Below are 8,642 nucleotides of genomic sequence, written 5' to 3' on the forward strand. Positions count from 1 at the left end.
CATCAATTAACCCCATAATCTCGAGGGTGCTATTAGAAGGTGAGATACCCTTAGAAAGTGCATATGCCTGCAATTAGGCTTAAAATACTTATGTGTCAATAGCTTTAGTTATTTGTGCTCTCTGCTATTGATCTTGCTTATGTTTTCCACATTAAATGGTCTTTCTTACTTCATCAATAAATTAAGTGCTGTTTAGATTTATTCACTTTTTCTATTACACGGTGCAAGATCCTGAGCTCCTGAGCCAGCTCCATCCGAGGCTGACGGCTCCAACCCTCTTCGCTGGCAGCTCCATCTCAGTCTTGTTGTCTGGAGAAAGCAGATGATGAGGACCTGCTGGCCTGGGCTGACCATCAGCATGGCTCTGATGGGGCAATGGTGACGTTTGGGATGGGTTTGCTGGATATATGCCACTTTCCATGTTTGTTTTCCCTGCCTCGGTCAGATTTCCAGGTGATCTTTGGAAGGACCAGCTGTCCACACTGGGAACATTACAGAAAGGATTGAGTTTCTGCCATGCAGGGAACTTGGGCAAGGGGCAGGATCCATGAGACCACGTAGAAGATAGGGCTTTTCTTCCCAGGAAAGGGCTTGGGAAGAACTTTGCAACCTCTGAAACGAGCAGGGAGCGGTGCCACCAGCAGTCACCTGCACCGGGAACCAGTGGGGTGGGATGAAGGGCTGCTCCTCTCCTTTTCCTCCCCTTTTTTTTTTCCACCAGCCTTTCTGTAAGGAAGCCGTGCAATTATTTTCATGGAGAATAGTTCTAGAGGTAACTGTTTGCTTTGTTTTGTTTTGTTTTCCACTGGTCATCCTGGCTTTTCTGTGCTTTGTTTAACATAAGTTGTGGTGTTGCAGGAGGAGCAAGGATGGAAATAAGGACAAGTCTGGCTGGGTATTTAAAGAACAGCTTTTCAGATAGTTTGCATTGTTCAGTTTGCTGCTTGCCTGTTCTCAGCTTCTTTAGGGCCTACCTGGTGTGGAATAGTGGATGCAGTTTTTTATTTTTAACCAGGACCAAATGGAGCCCGGCAGGCCCTTGTTGTTACAATTAAGCCATGCGCTACTTTCCGCAACTCATTAGCCCTTTAGTTTCTGGATTAATTCAATGTGCAAATAATGTCACAAATTGAATATTACTAGGCTTCTATTGAGGATTAAGCGGCAGTAAAAGCATATTTCTGTGTCTTCCTCCTGCATTGCACGACTGTGGTTTGTCCAGCATAGCAAGTAAGTGCCTAGTTAGCTACCTGAGAGCTTGCTGCCTTCTTTCCTGCACTTTTTTTTTTTCCGTGTGTGTGTGTGTATAATAACCCAGAAGAGAAAAGAGAAAATTAGAAAAGTATCAACTGTGCATATAAAAGTGGGGATGCACAAAATGAGCCTCCTCTACCACCTCTAGTTCTTTGCAGGTAGAAAATGGGGGCGGGATTGCTTAAATCAGCTTGGGCACCCCTACTGTTGCTACAGAGATTATGCAGAAAAACCAAATTTTGGTAGGCTGCAAAGTCCCATGCCAGCCAGAGATCTCCACGGGGTGCCAGTGCCTGACCCCAAGGCTCTAGGGGTGATTTTGGGACCCATGGGTGGTCACTGCAATGCCAACATGAGCCCGAAGCGCTGAACTTCAGGCGTGTCGGTGGTGCCGATGCGGGGAGGATGGCTCCATGCCACTAGAACTTCCTGGGCACTGCTGAACAAAATGGGTGCAGCTTTCTTTTAATGCACTGAAGTGGAGGCAAATTTCAATCTAATAATGTAAAGCAGCAATAACCATTATAATTAATTTATATAAAAGACATTATAAAATTACACTTGATGCATTTAAATCCCATCCAGGAGCAGTGCTCGTTTTCCAGTTAAGCTATGGGCTGTGCTAAGGCAGACGGGGAAAGAGGTATTTCAATATTTCTTATAATTTTATATTCTTTCTAATATCTCTCATGCTAATTTCATTATGCAACACAGTCAGCACAGTGATGTAATTATTGAAAAGTAATTTTGCAATAAATGGATTTAAATGTGTTCGAGTCCATTGTAAATTCAATCTCTTGGTAAAGGTGGATTGAACAGGCAAGAAAAAAGGGAGCTGGGACGTTGCTGGGTGAAAGCTGAGAAGTCCCGGGCATCCCATGCCGAGCATCCTGTTACACCAAGTAATAACATCCACTTTGGATGGAAACTGCTCCCAGAGCTGGCCTCCCTCCCCTTGGGCACCCAGAGCAGAGGGCACGTCCAGCCTTCAAGGTGGGAGCAATTTAGGAAGTCTCCTCCCGGAGCAGGGCATCACCGCCACTGGGTGTCTGCGCCGTTCTTGCAAAGCGGTCCTGTGTAGGTGTCTTAGGCTGGATTAAGGGCTCAGCTACTGGGCAGGGACATGAAGATATTCTTCTGCATAAGACATGGGAGATGTGATTTCTATTCCTGGCTCTGTCAGAGACTTCCTGCGTGAGACTGGGCAAGCGGTATATCATCTCTGTGCTTCCATTTCCTCATCCGCACAATAGGGATAAAGAGTGCTTCCCCAGCTCATCGGTGAAATTAATGTAACATATGTAAAGTGCATGTATATCCCCAGATGAAAGGTGCCATTGTAATAATATTCAAATTATTATGGAAAATAGATAAAGCGACCAACCCCTGCTAAATGATCGTCTAGCTTTTCACCAGATTCATGAGATCCACGTAGAATGCGATAAGAAAACCTCAGATGTCAAGTGGTTTAGAGTCAGACTCTTCTCATGAAACGGAGCTGGCTGTGTCTTTTAAGTGGAGGATGAGATAGGGAAGAATTTGGGACTTGGGAAGTTGTCACCCTGGTTAAGCTGGCTGGGGTTTTTGGATGCCGCCATTCACCTAGAGGGTAAGCCAGGGGGCTACATCTCCTCATGGCCAAATCCGGACCCAGGAACAATTCTCTGATGCTGAAATCAAAGTGGTAAAGCAGGGCTGCTTGTTTGGGTTTTGGTTTTGGGTTTTGGGTGTTGGTTTTTTTTTGATCCTAATGGCTGCAGACATTTGGGATATCCCAGAAAGGTCCTGTGTGGCAGTAGGTGGCAAAGGGGAGACGGGATGAACTGGCTCAGTAGGAACATTTCACCCTCCAGGCTCATGTTGGACCTCTACCGAAGTAAAGGAGGTTCTGGTGTCACTTGTAGGGCATGAGCTGACACTGCAATGGGATGATGTGCAGGTCTAAGTACCGGGGTGATGACTTCTCCCATGGCCTTCATGCATCTCCCCTTCCCCACAGCATCGCTGCAAGGTGTGTTTGGTCAAAGACCTCTGCTGTATAAGGAGCATCCATGTTCCTCGCAATAGGTTGTATGTGAGCAGGGATGGTAGCAGGCAGAGATGTGAGCTTTCTGTCTAAGCTGAAACAAACGGACCTCCTGGAGTCTCCTTCCATTGTGAAGGAGGTGCTGGCTTGGCCTCCGAAAGAACCAGGCTGGGAATTACTTGAAACCTGAACTCACTGGAGATTTGACTCTGAAACTGCTGCGCCCGTCTCTTCTGGCACCATTGTATAGTTGCCCAGCACCAAATGCTCAATTATAGACAAAATTGAATTTACAATTTGCTTTTGGGCAATGTGTAAATTGGCCCTTCATTGATTATTAATGAAGTGCTAATTGCTCTTTGCAACCAATTTTTATGCAAATGCTATTAGTGCTATTTGCACAATCCTGCAATTTACAGTTTTACATTTGCAATGGCCTGGTGAAAAGATGCGAAAAGATGACAGCTTGTCCTAAAAGAAAACAAGAAGGGGAGGGGGGGGACAATGGCAAAACTTGCAAAACTTGGAGTAGCAAAATAACACAATTAGGAATGAGAAAACGTTTTATAAAAAAACAACAACGAATAAACAAACCCTCTCTCTTTATTGATTGTTACAGATTCAGCGTTGACAGGGGTTGTTCTGAATGTAACAGGATCCCGTGGCAGATGTAAACCAGACTGAAGGCACTCGCCGTGTGTCTCGCCAAGGAGGTCAGCGTATGAATTTCCTTGTGAAAACATCGAGGCGAGGCTGCCAGCGTTACCCATTGCAGAGCTGGGTGCTGTTTGTGGTGACAAGTGGCGCCGTGTTAGTTTGGGAACGGAGCGTGGGCAGCTGCTGAGATGCTTTGGTGCAGAGCTTTTTTGGCCGAGCTTTGCATGACGAGTATGAAATGGTGGAGTGTGAAATCAGGCTGAGCTCCAGGTTGTCCGTAACTGTCCCCCCTCCATCAGTGAACTGCTCTGAAAGCATCTGAGGGACCGGAGTGGCCTCATCTGCTGCCAGGTGATGGGTGCTGCCAGTGGGACAGGGCTTGCCGAGTCCCTAAAAGACACATTTGGTTCTTTTAACGTGGGTAGGGGCAGGCTGCGGTCACCAGGAGCCCAGGAAGTGACAGGCAGCCCCTGTGGATGGGATAACGGGTGCGTGGGCAGGCAGGCTGAAAGCAAAACCAGCGCAGGAAGCCTCGAGCAGGGCACGGCCGAGGTGGGTGCCTGCTTGGAGCTGTGTGCATCGGGGAGAACAAGGTAACAGGAGAGTTTGTTGATGGCTGGTTTTTCTTTTATTTTTGCTTTTAGTGCTTTGAGCAGAAAGGTGCTGTTTCTGCCTGCACTCCTGTGTTCATGCAGCCAGGGATCCCGTTTTTTTCATCGGTGAGAGCAGTGCACCGGGAGGTGCTGCTGAGCTGCTCGCTCCCGGCAGCTCCTGGTCCCACCAGAGCTGTGCTTTGGGTGCTCAGGGCTCCTCCTGACATACCTGCCCTGCCCTCAGCCAGTTAATGCATTTTGCTGGGACAAGCCCAGGAAGGGAAGAGGTCCGGGTTACGCTTGTTGCTATCCCGTTCTTGTGTCACGCCCAATTTTCCCCAGCAATAACTTAAAGTTTTCTTTCCAGAGCCTCGAGGAGAGCACCAGCCCTGCCAGCCACCCGTGCCTTCAGCTCTTGGAGGATCGCTGCCCAGCTCTGCTCTGCCCACCCGGACCTTGCCAGGGGTACGTGCGATGGGACCGTACCCCGGTCTGGCAGCAAGCAGCAGGTGCAGCTTTGGGATACCCCACTGCTGCTGCAGCCCCCTCGGGCAGGAGTTTTGCTGCAGCCTCAGGGATCGCTGCCGGCTGCCTGGCTGCTGTAAGGCCCGGCACGGACACAGCGTGGCACTCTTTTCCAGAGCACCGCGCCCAGCGCCCATGGGAGCCAGCGGGCGTCCCCGTCCCCGCCAGCAGCCGCAGCCGCCCCGGGGCTCACCCAGCCCCGCTCACCCCCTGCATGCCCTACTCCAGCCCCCCCAGCTGATTTATCTCCTCCAAAGCCGGTGCCTTGCTGAGCATCTCGGCTCCGGCCGGCAGCCGCCGGAGCAATGCCAGGGGTTTGCCTCGGGGAAGTGCTCGGAGGATGCTCGGAGTGCGTAACAGGATGTGTGCATCGATAAACCACAAGTATTTTGGAGATAGAGCTGCCAGAAAATAGTTTCCAGAGGGGTAAAATTTTCATTTTTAATCCTGGGAGAATTATGCAGATGTGTCTTGGAGGTGGGGTCAGTTTGCCTTGTTTTGGGGGGATATAACCTGCTCTTTCAGAGGGGATGCGGCCCTAATCTGGATGAGGACCCCCAGGTGATAGCTGAAGGTCCAGGAGGTGGGACTGCGCTGGAGGCTGGTTCCACAGAGCCACCCCCTCCAGGAAACACCACCTGGGGAAAACCTGTCCGGTGCCCAGGGAGAAGAGATTTCTTAGCCTCGAAAAACCTGAGGAGCTGGGCTGGGCTTGGCCCCAGGTGGCTGGTGACGTTGAACAAGTCTCGTGGTGCTTTCAGGTGGGTCCAACAACACTCACAGCCCCCCAGGAGCGATGCCGTGGGTGCAAGCAGCCTGCACGCAGCCCCGCCGGGACCCCCCAAAAAGCAGACGTCAGCAGGGCTCTGGAGCATGAGGGTTGCAGCTCGGATTTAAATAATTGTTGCCAGGGTTTCAGCGGTGACTCATAGTCTCCGAGACAGGATCCCTTGTTAGCAGGGGGCTATCTGGGGAACACCAACCCCGTGTTGCCAAGGCACCTCGACCAGAGGGACCTGCACCTCCTTCTGCTCTTTCATTTGTTTTCCAAAACACTCGCCCCGGTGCAGTCGGGGTGCACGTGCATAGGGGAGAGCTGTGTGCGCCCCAAAAGGGCTCTGCTTTGGCACAGCCGTCAGGCTCCTGTGTCTTTGCTTTCTTTTAAGAGCTAGGAGAGGGTGAGAAAGATCTGCACTCAGATATTTTGCTGGGCAACCAAGAGTCTTGGGGATCAGTCCGGCTTCTTTGCCAGCAGGGTGTCACCGGCATCCCGAGGTCCCAGCACGGCAGACTGTCCTTGGCTGGGTGGGCACCTTGAGGAAGGGCGAACTTGGGATGCTGAGACAGGAGGGGAGCAAACTCACTCAAGCTATTTTAGCTTTCAAATTCCCTCCAGGCTTAAAGCATGCTTTAATCTTCCGGATTTTCTTCTGTTTTCTTTCCAACATCTGGTTTGGAAAGCTGTTTTTCCAGCGGAACAGGAACAGAGCTGAGTTTTCCCCTACACCTTGGCATTGGCTGCCTGCCATCAGTGGTGGCAGCTCTCCCCAGCCCGAGTCCCACATCCCAGGGAGGGTCTGCCAAAGAGGAGGTTTGCCTTTCTGCTGAGATACTGCAGGTTTTCCTGCCTTTGGGTTGGCACTGCTTGTCCGTGCCGAGCAGGGAGGGACCTGCTCCATCGCCCCCCTTCGAGCTGCCTCCCTGTGCCCCGCCAGCCCCAGGGATGCTGGGGGTGGACTTGCTCAACTTAGTTCATCCTCAGCCTCCAGACAGCACGGGGAGGCCCAGAAGACAGAGAGAAAACCTCTTCTCCACCCCATACAACAGAACGTCCCTCCTTGTGCTGCTGGGTTTTGGTGTCCCTAACAAAGTCCCTCCCTCCCATGGCAGACAAAGCCCAAGGAAGAAATAGTGGGACTTATTTTCTGGGGCCAGAGTCCTAGCAGGACCTCATTTTAAATCACCGAAATTTGAGGAATATGTATTTTAAATATGATGCTATAAAAACGTAGTAAATATTTAATTTTATTTTTATTAAATACTAAATTGATGATGGCTGACACTTTATTAAAGTGTCAAAGTGAGTGTTCCTACATTCTAATTACTTATTCTAACAAGGAGGCAGCCTCGTCAGGAGCTGCGCGCGCCGACGTGCACAGGCGAGGGGCGCTCCCGTTAAGTAACACCTATTAAACTATCATTTGCACCTAGAGGCATCTCATTAATATCTCAACTGGTGAGACTGCGCTGCCAGTGCCTACCTGACCCGGGGCATTGACAGGAGAAATGGCTCCAGGAGGCCTTTCTTCACTCCAGGCTCTCCTGTACAAATAATTCCTATAAAATTAATAACGACTATTCCACTTAATTGAATTCCTGATAAATGAAGATTCTTCCAAGCCCCATTATATGCATCGAAGAGATGCAGGAGGGCTGCTGCACTACAGTCTGGGGAAAGTTTTGTCTTTCTCTCTCCTCCCCGCTTTCTTCATCTCTCCATGCCTTTTCCCACCCTCTCCAGCTGCTCCCTCCCTGTCATCCTTCTCCTTCTCCTCCCATACCTGTCTGCTCTTTTCTGCAGCACTTTCCCTTCTGGCTCTTCCATGTGAATCCCTCCCACTTCTCTGCCTCTGCCTGGATCTATCTTTACAGTATCTCCATCATTTATCTTCCTTCTCTAAACTTCTCCTTCATTTCTCTCTTCCCCCTCCATCCTTCTTGCCCTTTCTTCCACCTTCCATTTTGGTTTCCATCTCACCAATAGTAGCCATTTTTCTCAGGCTTCCTTTCAGGCCCTGATCCTACTGTTTTAGAGGAATCTTCTCCCTGCTGTGAGACCTCAGTTGGATGAGGACGTGGCAGTGCATCTTCAGAGCTGTCCGGTCACCGAGGAGATGCGTCCTCCCTCAAAGAGGAGATGGCCATCACCAAAAAGCATGCAGGTCTCCTTTCATCCCATCTTCCCCATGGACGGAGAGACTACTGTGTAAGCAGAGGAACCTGTCCTCCAGACGTGGTCAATACAGTCACCACTTGGCTGCCAAATCATTACGAGAGAGGTAATGGGCTTCTGCAAGGGACACTTTGCAGTCTGAGGGGGTTTTTGTTGTTGTTGTTGAACTGCAGGGCTGTCTTTAATCTCATTTCCTCTGCTCTGGGCAGTAAAGGCGCTGCCTTTTTGCTGTTATCCTCCACAGGTGCACTACTGGGGTTTGGCTGTTGGGGTTTGCTTTTTGTCATTCCTGTAATAAATGTAAAAATACTCACTAAAAAATTCCATTCTATTTTTATTTCATTCCAATTAGGAAAACAAACTAGAAACTACACTTAGTATTAAAAACACCAACTCAAGATTCAAAGCAAGCAACTTAAAAATAAATAAATACATAATGGAAAAAAATATCATTAAATAACACATGAATAACAAGTAATGGGATTTTAATCTTCTTGCTAGAAGAGGCTACTTCTTCAGCACTAAAGGTGACTCACAAGCAGCATCACTCCAGGAAAGTTAAAAGTGATAATTCAGTAAGGCTCAAGGATTATGTGGGACTCGAGGGGGGCTAAACCAGCCTTTTGCAGGGGGC

At 49.4% G+C, this 8,642-nt stretch overlaps 1 long non-coding RNA gene across 1 annotated transcript; it reads left to right on the forward strand.

The window, feature by feature from the left end:
- Positions 1-822: 822 nt before the first annotated feature.
- Positions 823-8,312, forward strand: LOC125182751 (uncharacterized). The gene is made up of 3 exons (XR_010825009.1): positions 823-1,897; positions 3,900-3,993; positions 4,898-8,312. It is a non-coding gene; the product is annotated as an uncharacterized lncRNA (long non-coding RNA).
- The last annotated feature ends 330 nt before the right edge of the window (positions 8,313-8,642 follow it).

This window comes from Anser cygnoides, chromosome 15 (assembly GCF_040182565.1).
Source record: "Anser cygnoides isolate HZ-2024a breed goose chromosome 15, Taihu_goose_T2T_genome, whole genome shotgun sequence".
In the NCBI taxonomy this organism is placed as follows: Eukaryota; Metazoa; Chordata; class Aves; order Anseriformes; family Anatidae; genus Anser; species Anser cygnoides.